Raw genomic sequence first — 17,529 nt, forward strand, 5'->3', positions numbered from 1 at the left:
CGGCAGATTATCTCCTGAGTGTCTGTGGAGAGTGTGCACATGTGTGTATGTCGGTGGGGTGGGTTCGTATGTGTATTCACGTGTGTGTGCATGTGTGTGCGGGTCGTTGCAATGACTGGAGGTCAACATTGAGTGTCATTCTTCAGGAGCTATCCACCTTGTTTTATGAGACAGAGTCTCTGACTGAGACATGGAGCTAGCTCACTGATGAATTGAGTCTCTCTGACCAATGAGTCCACGGACACAACTGTCTCTTCTTCCCCAGATGTGGTTACAAGCATAAACCACCATGCCCAGTTTCCTATGTGGGTGCCAGGGGTCAAACTCGGGTCTTCACGCCGGTACAGTAAGCATTCTCCTGACTGAGCCCACCAGCTCATCTTAAATCACCCTTTTTCTTGGTGATCTGTTTATTCACCACACTCCCTGTTAACTGTGTTCAGAGAAAAGCTTAGGTGGAGGGGTGGGGGGTAAGAACACAGTTAAGATTAAATGAAGGGCCAGGCATGGTGGTACATGCCTTTAGTATCAGCACTTGGGAGACAGAGCCAGGGAAAATCTCTGAGTTCAAGGCCAGCCTGGTCTACAAAGACAGTTAGGGCTACACACACACACACACACACACACACACACACACACACACACACACACACGGAGGGTGGTGGTGATAAAGTCCGAAGGATGGCATCATTCGCTTTCTCAGAAGAGGAAGAGAAACCTAAGTGAACGCTCTTACTCTGCCTCACTGCAACATTCTCTGCTGCATTATGCTGCAGTATGAAGACCTTTAGGTGCTGAACACATGCTTTAACATGCGATTGGGCTCTCCAGACTAGGGGGAGGGGTGTGCTTCTGCCTCCTGAAACTGAGCTTAGAGGCAAGCACCAGTATGACCAACCTAAAAGCAAATTTTTTAAGTATGTAATACACAAGAGGAATTATTTGGGAGCCAGAGGCAGGAGAAATGCAAGTTCAGAGTTAGTCTGGGTCATATAACAAGATCAAACTAAAACCTATATATGCTTACATACAATCAATCATTCAACACAATTTTTCTTGCAGATTATGTGACCTAAGATATTGTCCTGTAATAACGGGAAAGAGATCAATGCTTGCCAACGTCCTCTCCACCTGAAGTGACTTCAACCCCCCATCATTGCTCTAATACCTAGAATTGTGTTTCTCGCAGTCCCCAGCCATAGCACACTCAACTGCAATGTGGTTACATGCATCTAAGAGACACACAAAGGAACTCCTTGAGCTGGAGGATGAAAACACTCAAAGCTTGCTTTCATACCATAGTTCTCATATACTAAAGTAGTAAATAACTGGCAGCTTTACTTGGCATCCTTCTCTGTTCTTTAAGACAGTCCAGGGAGCAAAAGGGGTACCTTTCAGAGAGACTGTTCACGGAAGGGTAGTCAAGAGTGCCTTACAAAGCTCACAGGAGCTCTTCAGACGGACTCACAGGCTACACTGGTTTGCGGTAATGAAATAAACCCTCCCCAAATGGCAAGTACTCTAGTGTCAGTGAAGAAACTAGAGATTAATTACATTAGTGATACAAGCACCAGAGAAGAGCAAGAAAATACAGGCCATGACATCACATATTCCTAGTGGTTCCTCCTTCACCACTTTACTGGAGAACAGCAACAAAATTCAGGTCAGCCCGACATGAAGTAGTCTCCTCAAATACACATTTTTAAGATATTTGAAAAATGGACTTTTGTGTCCCGTCTTGTGTAATAAACATGAGGTTTAGTATCTTGAGATTGTCATTGATAATATGATTCCACCATTAGCAAATGTATAATGTCTTTAAGTTCCTGTTTGATGTATTACTATAGTGTAGGCTTGGTCCTCAGGCTGGCACTACTGGCAAACAGTGGTCCCTTTAAGAGGTAGGGTGTAGGAGGAGTCCTAAGATTATTGCGGACATGCCCACCAAGGAGGTTATACAGCCCCAACCCTTCCCTTTTCTCCTTTGCTTTTTGGCCTCCACCACCTTTTTGCCACTGGCATCTAGCACCCCATTAGAGGTATAAAAGCAATATATACCACCCCACACCAAACCCTCCATTTGACAAGCGAAACCCTGGTCTCTTATCTTGGGTAGTTTGTTCCCATGTCAGAAAGTTGATTGATGTATATATTCTATATCACATATTTCACAGTTTATATTAATACACATTGGGGGTACATGTGTGGTATATCTTGGGGACTTAAACTAGAAATCAGAAGAAAGTTTGAGAACCCCTAGGAAGGCTGAAGAGCAAGGTAAGAATGAGAACCACGCTAAGACACTCTAAGTCTTCCGAGCCCCTCTTCACCTCCACTGTCACCGAGCCTTCTCTACTCGGCCATCATCCTTCCCTTGCCCCCTCAGCACTCACACCCTATTCTTCCAAGTTCTACTGCCCATCTCTTGAGCTTGGTACATTATCATACTCCCTGGGGCAGGGCTCTTCTTTCAAGGCCACGACCTGGTGAAATTGCTGCTCATCCTTCAAGTCTCCACAGAAATGTCACTCCCTGGCCTAAATCCTCCAACACTTTTTTTTCTTACACTCTTGATTCTCATCCCTATGAAACACAATCAATAATGATATATTCCTACCTATTGTACTTTTCAGCCGTGTCTCCCTTACCAAACTCCAGTAGCAGAATGTACAGTCACACTGTGTTCATTAGAGCTGAGCCAAGTAGGTGCTTACTTAATACTTAGTTAGAATTCTCTCCAGTTTAACACACTCGATTTAACTTTGAATTACAAAGAATTAGTACCACTCCCATCACACACTCCTATAAAGGGCAAGGAAGATTTAAAAAAATGCATCATCTCTGCAAGAGTTTAGTCAACAGTTAACACACTTCAACATAAACAATGTTCTCATAATTTAAAAAACTCAGAACAAATCATCTCTACCATATTTTCCGTGTCAAAAACCAACAAAAGCCTATGTGCCGTGATATTTGCAGATGATCATCATAAGCTGATTTAAGCTTGTAAAAGGCAAAAAAATTATAAATTTAGTCCCTCAAGCTAATCTATAATAAAATCACATAAAAGAAAGAAAGAAAGACAGAAAGAAAGAAAGAAAGACAGACAGAAAGGAAAGAAAGAAAGAAAGAAAGAAAGAAAGAAAGAAAGAAAGAAAGAAAGAAAGAAAGAAAGAAAGAAAGAAAGAAAGAAAGAAAGAAAGAACGAACCACTGGAGAAGAAAAGAGTCAGCAACACTTACTTGCTGGCTGCCATTTCCTTCACCTGCCTACTAATTGCCTACCACAAATTACACTCCAAAGAAGGGAGGAAGCATGAAGAAAGAGAACTGAGTATGGATCTCCTGATCACATTTTAATTACAAGAAACATCAAGCCTGGAATGGTACACATATAGAATCCTGGCACTACCAGCATGTGGTAGGCTAAGACAGGTGACCAGCCTATCTCAAAACAAACAAAAGATCAATTTGTTAAAGTACTGACTTAAAGCACAAAGTATCTATTTCCACTTTTAAAACATGCAGAAAAGAAAGTATGGTGCTTTTGTTTTGTTTTGTTTTTAAGTAAACTTTCAATTCCTCTGCTCTTGGTCACAGTGAAGGGAAGTGGTAAGAATTCAGTAACCCCGAGCTCAGGGATCCCTCAAGTGCTTTGTCAGTTGACTGATCTCAGGCCTCTTTATGCTCCTTGAAAACTGCTGAGTAACTGGTATGTGGGCTTTATCTACTGATATTTACTATGTTAGAAAGTAAAACACGCTGGGCAGTGGTGGCACGCTCTTTTAATCCCAGCACTTAGGAGGCAGAGGCAGGCAGATTTTTGTGAGTTCGAGGCCAGCCTCGTCTACAGAGCGAGTTCTAGGATGGCCAGGGCTACACAGAGAAACCCTGTCTCAAAAAAAAGAAGTAAAGCGTAATTTATAAAATATTGTATTCACATTTTTTTAAAAAAAAATCTTACCAGATTTTAAAAAAAGAACAAATTTGAAAAAAGTATTATTTTATTTTTACAGAACATATATACAGAAGGAAAGCGGCATTGTTTTACATTGAACAAGTCTCTGTTTGGCTTGAAAGACGCCTTGATCCTACCCATGACTCCACAGCCCATCTGGTAGAGCATGTTGCTGGTTAACATACACACAGAAAACTCAGCCTGAACCCAACACTAGATCTGGAGAACCTTGCAGAACCCTGAAAAATGTCTTAGGATCCCCAGGGATTCTGCAGCCACACTTCAAAAGTCCCTGCCTCGCTCTGTAAAAGCCACTCTCCTTTGCCAGGACATCAGCAACAGCTCCAGGTATTCTGGATTGAGCACCCGCCCAACACCTGACAGAGACGCTGTAGAGCGTCAAAGATCCTGGGAGCCAATTCCAACATCAGAGAACTAACAGCCTAGTAGGAATGCATTAGCCATCCTTTAATCTATGAATAATGTTTTATAAAGACAACTAAAGGTTTATAAGAGAGGGGTGAGTGTTACAATGCTAAGAAGGTACTCACACTGTTCATCTCCTTTTGGTCCAACTGCCAAAATCCCTAAGCAAAAAATGATAGGGTACTGGGGATTATAAACAATACCCACAAGGTTAAGAGCATAAATTTTTGCCTCTGGTGTATATATTTCCCCCTACTACTCTTGGCTCAGTTCCTCAATTGCTAGCAACTATTCTTTTATTTGGTTTTCGAGACAGGGTTTCTCTGTGTAGCTTTGTGCCTTTCCTGGATCTCGCTCTGTAGACCAGGCTGGCCTCAACTCACAGAGATGCACCTGGCTCTGCCTCCCAAGGGCTGGGATTAAAGGCGTGTGCCACCACTGCCCGGCGCAACTACTCTTAATGCTTCAGAAAGAAGTAAGGAGAGCCTCTTTGAATCAGTGCCATCTCTTGCAATATCTCAGGTCTATCCTCGGGGAGGGAGAATATTGCCATGTTCTCTACCTTAAAAACAGACAATCACGGGGCAGAACAGAACCATTTTCCAAACACCATGGTACATTTCATACTCCATTTCTAGATCTGGGTGACACCAACTAAAGAGTTAGTGTTTCCCTCAATTTCTAACATGTGTGGGTTCAGATCAAGTTCAGTAGTTCTTTTGTTCATCAAAATGTTATATCTTGGGTTGGGGAGGGGGAACCACAAATCCTCTGAAATCTACTACTAAAAATATCATTTTGGTACTGGCCACAGAATAATCAATGCATAATGGACCATTGTATTCAACTTTCAGAACTCATGTTAGGCAAAATAATTTAAAACTATGGTAGGCAATAAAGGATGTTCCTACAATCTGGACTTCCGCATAGTATGCAATTTGATTTCCATAAGAGAAAAATAATCATAAAATCCAATGAAAGTTTCTTTCTTCTGCCCTGCCTGCCCAAATTCATTTGGTTGGCCCATTTATGACTCACTGAGCCTTATTGAAATGGGAATTCTTGACACTGTTTTATTTTTAACAATCTTTGAGTTAAAAAACAATCTTGAAACACAGTCAATAATCACTCCTCCCTGCTTTGAATGACTTTTGTACCATCCACATGCAGGCATCTTTACTGTCCACCACTCTACAGGGCTCCTTCACTACTATTCAGTGATGACTTTCCCATCATTACATGTGTTTTCAGGATTTTTTTTATTGTTCCTTCTACAATATAAGAATTAATTAATTAAAATGAAATCTACAGAACACAAAAGGCTGGGGCGGAGCTAAGAAAGATACTGATAAGTCAACATCATGTCATTGTCCGACAGTAGTAGTGCACCCAGGTAATATGCCTGGCACTGTGTTTAGAAATAAATAGGCACGAATTTCTTCTTAAAACACAATAGTCACAATAATCTTATTTTACAAATAAGAAAATAGATGTGACTATCTATACAAGTGACTATCCCAAGCACATGAGCTGAAACCTAAAACCATTTGACCAGTCACTATCCTGACTTAATCGCCATTCTGAAAGGGCCAACCTACCAGAGACTAATCATCAACCCAGTTTTACCATCAACATTTGATCCAAACTAATCAATCTGAGCTTCATCCATCTTCAACTTTCCCTTGGAGAACAATCTTTTACTCACGGTGATTTGAGTCACCTTTCAATGATGTCCTCCTTCCATTCCTCTACAGTCAAAATTAGTTTCACATACTCTGTAACCTCCAACAATCTCCCCTCCGCCCCCTGCCTCCCAGAAGAAAAATCACAATGGCAAAGAAGCTATTTGGGAAAAACAAGACTTTCTTGCAAGTGTGTTCATGTTCCCGTCCACCCTTAATTCATTCATCAATTCTCTCATAATTCACACCTCAAAATAAATATGGAAATTAGTATAAGGTTTATTTGAGGACAAAGTAAATCCAGTAATACATATTTTTAAATGAAACTTTGAAGGAAGGCATACTTACAACAACCTCCATCTAGGACAAAACCCAACCATTCGGGCCAATTGGATAATGCAAAAATAGGCACCATGGCTGGGCAGTGGTGGCGCACACCTTTAATCCCAGCACTCGGGAACCAGAGGCAGACAGATCTCTGTGAGTTCAAGGCCAACCTGGGCTACAGAGTCAGTTTCAGGAAAGGCACAAAGCTACACAGAGAAACCCTGTCTCGAAAAACCAAAAAAAAACAAAAAAAAAACAAAAAACACAAAATAGGCACCACGGCCCAATAGAGAAGGAGCTAGCTAGCCAAGGGCAGCTTCCTCCAAAACACTCAGGCCTTTGGGAGGGGTGAAAGAGACATGAGCTGTCAGTAATGCCTGCAAAGAGAGGCAAGACTGGAGATAACATACCATATAAGTTAAGTCAGGGTCTTTTCCTCGGTTCACAAATGGCCTGTTAAATATTTCTAACACCACACTCTGAACCAGCAATGTGCACGTTGCCAGAGCTCGGTTTTATACAGACTCCACTGCTGCTGGAGGGGTTCTGGTAGGGTGGTATCTTCAGAATATTAGCACATAACTTGACCCTTTGGGACAGACGAATTCAAATGGCTCCTTGGACAAGTCCTATAGAACTGAAAACCAGACCCTGGATCCGCTCATCCTGTGGTAACAGGAAATAATTACAGATCATTTCAGGAAAGAACGGGTTTTGAAGGCGTTCGTTACCCCATGAACGTCCCAGCTGTGGCAGATGCACTCCAGATACAGCCCTGGGAAAGGAAAGAGGGGGCTAAAATATAATCTGAGAATTGGGGAAGGGGCGGTAATTGAAAGGCACTAAATGAAGGGTTTAGCATAGGCTGCCATGGAACAAAGAATTAGCTTTTATTTTACCACTTCACCTTTAACTTGACTTTACTTGTTCACAGAACAAAACTGACTTTGCTCTCCCTGGCACAAATGAAACTCAGCTGTCCCCTCGAGTCAGCATTTAGGTTTCCTGCTGCACGTCTTCCTGATATCTCAAGCCCAAGTATTATTTTTTTTTCTTTCCGATTCTATTTGTATGTAAGACACATGTACATGGTCTTGTGGCTGTGTGAAGGCATGCATGTGGGTGAACACGAGCATGTGTGTGCACATGCACATGGAAGCCAGATGCTGGCACTGGTTATCTTCCTTGATAGCCCCCCACTTTATTTTCTGAGACAAGTTCTTTGAGCCTGAAGCCTGGGTGTGGCTGGCTGGCTGCCAAGCGCCAGGGATCTGCCTGCCTCAGCCCCACCTCAGGGCTGGCCTTAGAGACGGCACTACTGCTCCAGGCTTTCTCGGGGGTATGGGGATTTCAAGCCGAGGTGTTAGGCTTCCAAAGCAGGCACTGAGCTAACCCTCTAGTCCTCCCAAACCAGGTTTTCTTTGGCCATGGAGAATGTTTTCCCTCCTTCTGGATTACACAGCCACAGCTCTCCAGCTTTGTTCCAGCGAGCAGAATGACATCACCTCCTACCTGTTCTGCATCATTCTCGCTGCTTTCTGGGGCCCCACCCCCTCTCCCTTTAGTCTGAAAAGTATATTGGAACTTTTCTTCTGTTACGGTAAGGGTAAGAAGGGCTTCCTTATTTCCTTTTACATCTGGATCTCTGGGTCCATTTAAAATCCCGTTTCCACCCCTCGTTCTCAGTTAGACGCAGTCTCTTTCTTAGTTCTCACTGGGCAGACCTTTCCATCCCACCACCAAGTGGACAAACGGTACTCTACACACCTACCGCCGCACACGACTGTCCTGACTCTGCGGCTCACTTTCTTGCTTGGTTTTGTGAGAGAAGATCTAATAGGCCCAGCTGGCCTGGTACTTATTTCATAGCTGAAGCGGTCCTCGAACGTGTGGTCCTCCTGACTCAGCTTCCTAAGGGCTTGTAGTAGACATAAGCCAAGAACCTAGAGATATTATAAAGTTGGCAGGATCAACTGACAGTATTGGTGGTGAAATGGGTATTAGGTGTGGGAGGGGACGCAGTTCAAAATCATTCTCTCTCTCTCTCTCCCTCCCCCCTCTCTCCTCCCATCCCCTCCATTCCTCCATCTCTATCCTTTGCCATCCCTTTCTCCCTCCCTCCCCCTTCCTCCCCTCCCTCCTCTCTCACTACAGTATATTTCTGTGGAGGTGAGAAAAAACACCTTTTATATTCTTTCTGTTCCACCTTCCCTCACACACCAAATCCACTCCTGTGCTGGAGCTTCCTACTCAGCCCTCTGTGTTACATGCTATACCTGTCCCAACGCATTTAACTTGGAGCAACATTTGCCATGTATTTGTTATTTTATTTTCACTGTGCCCACCTCCCCAACACTCCATACAAACTCCAGTAAGTCGCTTGACTCCGAGCCTGCATGGGGACATCCCCCTGCAGTAACCAGGTTCCCAAGATCAACTGAAACATCAGTTGTAATCCTTAGTCTACATGGCATTTGGTTTGGGTGGGGAAAGGAAGGTGAGGTGTTAGTCTGATACTGCTTGGCAAGGAAGTGACTTGGGAGCGCGAGGGGCTCTGTGACCTCAATTTAATCGAGACGCGACTGAGTATTTGAGATAAATTGAAAGAGATCACTTCTAACTTGGATCCCAGCTTTCCAGAGTACCGTCCAAGAGAAGCAGCCAGACAGAAAGGCGCTGGCAGACGCTGGGCGCACCAGACAGCTCCTGGTGGACAATAGCCCGTTTGGAAAGGCCTGCTTGGATCTCTCATTGCAGACACCAGCTGATATGCCCCAGAGCCATCTCTAGTGACTCTGGGACAACTCTGGTAGCTCGAAAACACAGCTCCTACAAGTCAGAAATTGACATATTATCTCCCCCAAGTCTTCTAACAGTTATTGACACTATTCAGAAAGCTATGCTTCCATGCCTATTAATAACCTCAGAAAGAGCCGCGGGGAGGTGTCAAGACGAAAACGGAGCTGGCTGGTGGAAGCCAGAGACTGGATCAGAGGTTACAGTTGCAATTAGTACATTTGAGAAGAGAAAAAAGAAAGACGTGACATCTGTATTCGATGTGATCTGTTCAGGAAGCTTAAAACAAAACACCTGGCCAATGAATTCAAGCACTGAGGGGAGAATCCTGATCACCACACCAAAGGAACCCCTCTAGGACGCATCTATTTGAAGAGGCCAGCAGTGGTAAGCCGCTGCCTGTACAACGGCTATTTCAGAGAAGTTTGCCTACAAGGCTGATACCGCTAAGCCTTTATAGTTATTTACACCTTTGTACAGTTTCTGTAAGTGACACATTAAGTTGTAACTAGCTCAACATACTCTAAATAACGGAATCACTAATTAATCTTTAAAAGGACTTTTCACAGTGGTCTTTCTCCATTCCCCACCCCCAAGAGGCAGTGATTAATGGAATTCTCTCACAATTTAGCTTGAAATATGCTTTTGCCAGTCAAGCAGCTACAGCAGAATCAGATAATTGTGGTATGACTCAACAAATGCACAGCTGTTCATTTAAATATATCCGTCAAAAGTATAAATATGGTCATGAGAAAGCAAAGGAGCCCTGCACCAGGGTCAGAGCACAAGCTGAACTGGTTATCATCCAAGTAACCACAACAGAAAACAAGGAGGTGCTGGGAAATGGGGGGTGGGGTGGGGTGAGGACTTCTGGATGCACACTGCATGGGAAAGAGACCTGAAAACAGATCTAACCAAAAGACTAGCCACCCAACCAAAACCACTCACAGACCTAAACAGAGCAATGTTCAAAATAAAATGAAGTGCACTGTATTCAGTAAGGAGAATTTTTACAAACAGATGATGACCCATGCACATAGAGCTAGAAAGCCTAGAGGGCAAAAATCAATTAATTCTATTTGTTATGAAAAACAATGGCTACCTCTTGACCACCCCCTGCCCCCGCCACACACACACACACACACACACACACACACACACACACACATAAATAAATAAATAATAAAATTTAAAAACAAGCAGCAGCCTACTCTCCAGTTCTAAAGATATGGAATCTGACTTCTTGGGGTGTTCGAATGAGAACCCCAAACATTATATTGTCTCTCCCATTAGCTCCCTAAGAGTTATGGCTGCTTCTAAATATATCTACAAGCCCAGCATCTCATCTAACAAAGTTGAAATTATTCCAATACATCTAAAATCAAATCAGTGTTTAATTCTGGTAAATTGTCAATGATAAACAATCTCTCCCCAAGGAAAGGAGGAAGACCAGGAAGAGCACACATAAAAGGGGGTATTGGTTTTTGAGAATGGGAAGTAGGGGTGTAGTGATAGCACTGAGGTATACTGGTAATGTTGTATGTCTAGTATTGATCAAATGAGTAACTATGCTGATATTGTCACTTCTCAGTGTTTCTATAAACCAAAGTCCTCTCTATGTGGAACAAAGAAGATATAGGTGTAACAGAAACAGGAAAAACCTCTGAAATTGAATTTAAATTGGAAATAATTACAATAAACATTTTATCATGATCCCAGGTCCTGCCCACAAAAATAGCTTCAAAACAAGGCTAACCAGTAGCAATGGGCATCACTGGTGCCCAGACTGTGGTATTAAGATGTCACTTCCAACTGAAAGAACAAGGCAAGAAGATACAGTCACCAAATCCTATCTAGAAAGAAACTAGCAGTGCAGTGGCTGGGTTCTTCAACAGATACATAGAGAAAGAACTGGCCTGTGAGGAAATCCTGAAGTTTGAGAACCTTACCAGACAGGAGAAGGAGGGGCCAAACTAAACCATACTGCTAGGTACAGATCCTGCTGCCATGATAAAACCATAGAGAAAGCCAAGGAAACAATTATTGCACCGTTAACTACCTAATGTGCTTGGCCTGTGCGGAGGTCACAAAAATCTCACTTGATCAGAATTAACTAAACTAGATATGCTTGTTGTGTAACAGTTTCCTCTGAGATTGAAAAACTCCACCTTGCATGGATGTTCCTTAAGCAGGAAAGTAAAAAACTCAAAACAGCTTCAGGAAGTCCCTGAAACTGATCAGCTTCACTCGGCCGCTAACAGAGTAAGCCGTAAAAGTGGAGAGTGCCTCTTCAATGGAAGGAGGCAGGGCTGCAAAGACAACTCTCAGATGAGCAGAACTGCACTGAGACCAGATCAGCTGCCTGGAAAAGCAGAAACCTGCCAGGCTGCCTGCAAGAGGTGTAGACCAGAGTCCCATGGGAAGGGCACTCTCCAACCTGCTAAGCAGCCAGCAGGCTGTGCAGTGTGCTCCAGCTCCCAGATTTGTGAGCTGTCATCATCCATGCTGGGGTGGACCTTGGTGATGCAGCTGTCTTGGAGTCATTTCTGCTCCTGTAAGTAACCCCTCACCCATACTCCTGTGAGTAACCCCAATAAAACTTACTGGTTCACCAAGCTGGACTATGGTGATATCCGTAACCTTGGTCTGTTGTGGGATCCATGTCTGGGGTGGGTAGACTTGTGTGTGTTCCTCTTACTGGGGCAAGTTTTATCACACAACAATGCTTCAAGAGTAAAATAGTTTTACAGTTAAAAAGAAAAAAAAAGCCAAGCTCAAAGTTGGATATGTGCTGTTTTACACACACACCCCATATTCATATGCACACAATAACAAGCAAGGTGCATCATATTCAGTATGCAAAGTTCTGCCCAGGCTTGTGTGGTCCAATCAAGTCCATGTTTCTGAAACATATTTTCTTTACCTTCAACCAAAAGATATTTGGTTGTTGGTTTTTTGGGGTTTTTGGTGTGTCTGGGGGGAGCAAGATCTAAGTTTATTTTCAATAGAAAAGTAAGTACCAGTTTCCTTGTTATAAGCAGAAACCACTTATTAAAATAAAATTAACACCATGTCAGTGCCACGTAAGTCGGTCCTCACTCCTCCTATCTGCTTCAGTGAAGTCAGTTCCTGGTGTCAAAGGGCCCAGAAGGACCAGCCTCCAGAGCAGTTTTTCCCCAAGTAGCTATAAAACATGATCATCAAAATTACCACCTTAAACATAGGGGCCCTCGCTAGCACAGCTGACACCAAACCCCAATGATAGCAGCAGCTTTCTTTCTTGTGTGGGGGAAATGGTGACTAGATGTGACTCTCCTGTGGGGTTTATATTTTGAAAACACATAAGCCAAACAAAAGAATAAATATGGAAATCCTGTAAAATGAAATAAGACAGGGAGACTCCATACCCAAGAAAGTACATTATGGTTCTGAGTTCTCATATTTGTATAGACAGACAAATTAATGAAACGACATGGATTCTCAGAAATAGAGAATTCCAGAATATATATGGAAACTCACATGGCAAAGGAAAGCAGGCGACACAGGCCTATACTCCTAGCAGTAAGGAGGCTGAGGTTGAAAGGTCTCAAGTTCAAGGGCAGCCTGGAACCACTACTGTTAGACCATGTCAAAAAAGGGGAGGAGGGGCGTAAAATTTCAGAGAAAATAAACAGTGGAAAAAAATTGGAACTATTTAATAAATTAACTACAGTACCACTCTGCCAGAAAGCCAAGGCGTGAGAGCTAGTAAAAGGAGGGCACTGGAATGATGGAGCTAATGAAGCAGTTGCTGATTTTCCTCTAAAATCTCCTCCTCTTCTCCTTGGGAAGCAGGTGACAGGCAGAGACAATGCTGCCCAGGCTCCCCTGCAGCTGGATGTCCCAACAGGACGAAGTTCTTCTCACTGACCACATAAGCTGCAGCGATGCCTAGAAGCTCTAACACTTGCCCTGAACTTTGACAGGACCCGATAAGACCATACAGATAATAACCGCAGTGACGCTCCCGGCCAATGGGACAGAAAGAACTCTGCTTACACAATGTCAGGTGGAAATGGGCTGTTCCGCCCAGCTGTTCAGCTCTCACTGGGACTGTTGAGTGAGGGGAAAAAGTCAATGTCTATGTTCTTTGAACCACAGCGTATTTCAGTCCCTTGGTTACAGCAGGTCAGCCTTACACTAATCAATGGAGCACCTAGAGGAAAATTAAGGTGGATTGTCCCTAGCATTCCAATTGGAACACAGATTCAACTCTTAAAAACAGAACCACATCACACCAGCCAGAACCAGAACAGGGGTCTCGTCGGCTGCCACTCAGAGACCTGTCTTCACTGATACAAACATCTGGAGCCACAAAACGACTGACTGTACAGTTGTTTCCACCAATCTCTTCATGTTTTATTAACTCCGTCCTCCAACTAGAATCCAAGCTCCACTGAGCAAAACTGGAGTCTGTTTTCTCTTCTACTGTACAGCTGGGTACTTAGAATAAGCTCTTAATATGTGAAAAACATTCAATAAATGTTTGTTGAATGAATACATTTAGCTACATAGAATGTTTAATAATCAGAAAAACAAAACAATTTAACTTTATGCAAATGACCGAAGAAAGATACAGACAGTACAAACTGTAAGGAGGGGAGAAAGGGAAGCTATGAACTGATGGTACAAATCTGTTATTTTTGTAAGAAATCAGCATTTGGATTATAAAAAAAAAAATCAAGAGCATAACAGGATAATGGACAAAAGACGCAAACTGAGAGGGAACAACGCCAGGAACATGAACGGCTTTTAAACCTCAGGGACGACGCTCGGAGGTAACTGAAATGAGAAGAATTGGAAATGACGGAGATGGTAAGCTGACATGTGCACCTATCAGTTTGTCAGTTACACTGTGGCTGGCAGAGGTGTAGGGAAGCAGTGTTCGCACCTCACACTCCCCAATAGGAGCAGAACAACCGGCAACAAACGGCGACCAAGATGGAGATGTGCACGGCGACCAAGATGGAGATGTGCGTGCTCTTTGATGCAGCAGTGTTGCTGGCCACAGATCCCAGAGCTGCACGTACTCAGGTCTGAGACCACGCACGAGGCCATTCCCTGCAGCCTTGTTCATGAGCATAAAAGCTGGACAGAACCTGTGTATGCATCAACATAGGACTGGCTAAGTCCACGGCAGTCCTCCTCCAAGGGACAACCACACACCCACTGTAAAGAAACACAGCACTAATATACATATGGAGCCGTCACTTCAATGCAAAACTCACATCATTACCATTGTGAGAAAAAGCCTACAGTTTACATATGCATGCATGCGTTATATACTCGCTGAAAGAAAACTTCAGAAGGTAACAACAGTGGGGAGCTAGAAGATTAAGTGGGTTCTCTGCAAACCAAAGAAGAGACTTATTTCTCAACCCACACTTTCTTTTGTGCTTTTTAAAACTTGTATGCTATTGAGGAGCTGGAGAGATGGCTCAGCGGTTAAGAGCACTGGCTGCTCTTCCAGAGGACCCGGGTTCAATTCCCACCACCTACATGGTAGCTTACAACTATCTGTAACTCCAGTTCCAGGGGATCTGAGACCCTCACACAGACATGCAGGCAAAACACCAATGTATATAAAATAAAAATAAATAAATCATTAAAAAAATAAAAGAAAAACCTGTATGCATTGATTATACTAACTTTCTAAAACATAAATACTTTATACAATAATAAAAAAATACAAATATTCATTCCCAAAGAAAGGCATCTGAAAATTCCCCTAATGATTTTCACTCTTGGCCACACTGAGAAACAAGTGAGCCCAATCATTTTCACACGGTTTCATAATTGAGACTGACAGAGTTAGTGATTAACTCTAGCCGCCGTCTCCTCCACCCTGCAAATAAATAAATAAACAAAACAAAAGTCTCCACGCCACCCCTGTTATTCATTACTTCCTTTTAAAACTAACTCAGCCTCACACCACCTTGCCCCGGCAGAAGAGTATCCCAAGATCCTCAAGGGCTGGAAGCCAGAATTCACAAACGACTAGCTGTCAGAAAATGAAAAAACTGATACAACATCATACCTTCACCTGGCCTGAAAACACAAAGTCATAACCTTAAGAGCCCAGTATCAACAACCAGTTCCCTAAGGTGAGAGGTCTGTCTGTCTCCCCCCACCCCCTTTAAATTATAGGCTAACTCCTCATGGTAGGAGGGCTGGTTATTACCATGTTACTTCATATAAAGGACACTAAAGAAGGATTACTTACACTGAAATTAAATCCCACAATATATCAAGTGTGGAGAGAAGCAAGTTGCAAGCCACAATGTCTAATTATGTTTTATCGTTTTTTTAAAACAGTTGATATGTGTGTTTTGTACATAAAACATGTCTCTGAATAAATAAGTTCATGTGTGGAAAGGGGAAGAAAGGAAGAAGTAAATCCCCTAATGGGAAAGGGGAGAGGAAGCATTTTCTATGTAGGGACACGCTGGTAGCATTTGAACAACTTGCCCAAAGTTAAGGAATGAGAAGATGTGGCCCAGTAAAACCCTTGCTATTCAGGCCATGCAAGAACTAAGGACTAGCCAGCTGCCCCAAACTTTCATGCATTAGATTCGTGGAAAACAACTAAATCAACATTGTGGCAGAGAACTTACCCTGTCGATTTGATCTGTGCCAAACAGCATTAAAAGAGGCGATTTGTGGAAAGGCTGGACGGCTGGTAACGCGGCTCCGTGAGGTCCAGGGAAAGCCTTGCAAGGCTACAGTTAAAGCCAGTTCCTGGGTACACCCAGCCCGGGTCTTCCTCCAGAGAGGCACTCACTGCCCAAAGGGAGAAGACCCGTGGGAGAGGAGCTCCTGAAGTCTTCTGAAACTGTGTGTGCGCCCAGCAGGCTCCCTAGGGCCAGAGAAGCTCGCACTCCGCACTCGGGGCTGCAGAGGGAAAGAGGAGGAAAGGGTGCTAAGCAGAGATGGCAGCATTCCTGACGATGCGGGCTAACGGAAGTATACCTGACAAGCTTCTCCACTGGAACCGTACAGTGACAGCCCATTAGCAAGGGCAGCAAGGATGGAAAATCTGAAATGCTAATATGCATGTGTTGAGGTCAGAGAGCAGCTCTGCTCTTTAAATATTTTTATAAGTGACACAAAACCCAGTAAGAGGTTAGTAATTCAAAGTCAAATTGCTTTAAAGCCCATATGCCACACACTCTAAACCATCATGAGAGAAATCTCAAACAAAAAAAATGGCTATGGATATTATTTTATGCACTTAAAAAAAAAAAAGTCTGCGCAGTATAAAGGATGAATGAAGTCTGCCTCCCCAGAATGATGGTCCCTCCGAAAGACAACAGTACACCGGATTAACTAATTCTGGAAGAACGACTGAGGAACTGCTGGGTTTGGTCCATATTCAAGCAGCATTCTTAGCAGTAGATAATACAGTTCAAAGACGCCCAGAACAATGGTGGGACTGCCCACAAAACGGAAGGGAAGGGGCTCCAGATAACTAACAAAAAAACAAAAACCACCCCAACTCCCTTTTCCTTTAGGAAAGTGAAAAACATCAACATTTGCTCAAGGAAGAGGAAATTTTTATTAGAATCAAACTTTCCCATTCAAATCGTTAGCCAAAGTACCAAACCTCACCCCACTCCTCTCAGAAAAAAAAAAAAAAAAAAGCTCCCCGTTTTTAACCTGAAGGAACACTTTGCCAAGAAAGCGCTTGTGTAAATAAATCTCAGTAGAAAACAAACCTACATTCCTAAATAACCATGTGGAAACGAAAACCTTCCACCTACCCTGAAATTCAACAGAAAAGTCTCCCAGATGCTATCACACCAGGCCTCACTTCAGCTTAAACCGAGGGTCCCAATCAACTTGAAAAGAAAATCCAGACACACAAACGGCACACCTAAAATAAGACACAGTAAAAAAAAAAAAAATCTCTGTAGATCAGCCATTCCCAACAACAACGTGGCAAAGTCAGGGTGATGGTCGCTCCCCAAGTGGGCACCTGTAAAATGCTCCACACACCCTTGAGTTTCCACGAACTGTCGAAATGCTTGAAGTGCTGGTGTTTCTCTGGGCTTCTGGTGCCAGGGAAATACGATGGGTTCTCGGGAAGGTTGCTGTGGGTGCTTGTGTTTTAGGAGTGGGGTAGCCGAAACTGTCAGACTACAAAGAACATGGGTGCCGCTGTATCGGTGGGAGGTGTAGATCAACAAGGAAGTAAAGCTAATCTGATGCTGATGATTATTTATTTATTTAATTGCCCTCATAATTCTCTGTTTAAAAACCAGTGCTACTGAGTGATCACCCTGAGCACCCTGCCCTGGCCTCC

At 43.2% G+C, this 17,529-nt stretch overlaps 1 protein-coding gene across 1 annotated transcript in view; it reads right to left on the bottom strand.

Moving 5' to 3' along the window:
- Positions 1 to 16,016, bottom strand: part of Acvr1 (activin A receptor type 1) — a 69,803-nt gene extending 53,787 nt beyond the window's left edge. Inside the window, exon 1 of the mRNA XM_059260485.1 lies at positions 15,842 to 16,016. The gene's annotated coding sequence lies outside the window, so the exon portion shown is untranslated. The remainder of the gene's footprint in view (positions 1 to 15,841) is intronic.
- Between the last annotated feature and the right edge of the window lie 1,513 nt (positions 16,017 to 17,529).

Source organism: Peromyscus eremicus, chromosome 4 (assembly GCF_949786415.1).
Source record: "Peromyscus eremicus chromosome 4, PerEre_H2_v1, whole genome shotgun sequence".
NCBI classification, from domain to species: Eukaryota; Metazoa; Chordata; class Mammalia; order Rodentia; family Cricetidae; genus Peromyscus; species Peromyscus eremicus.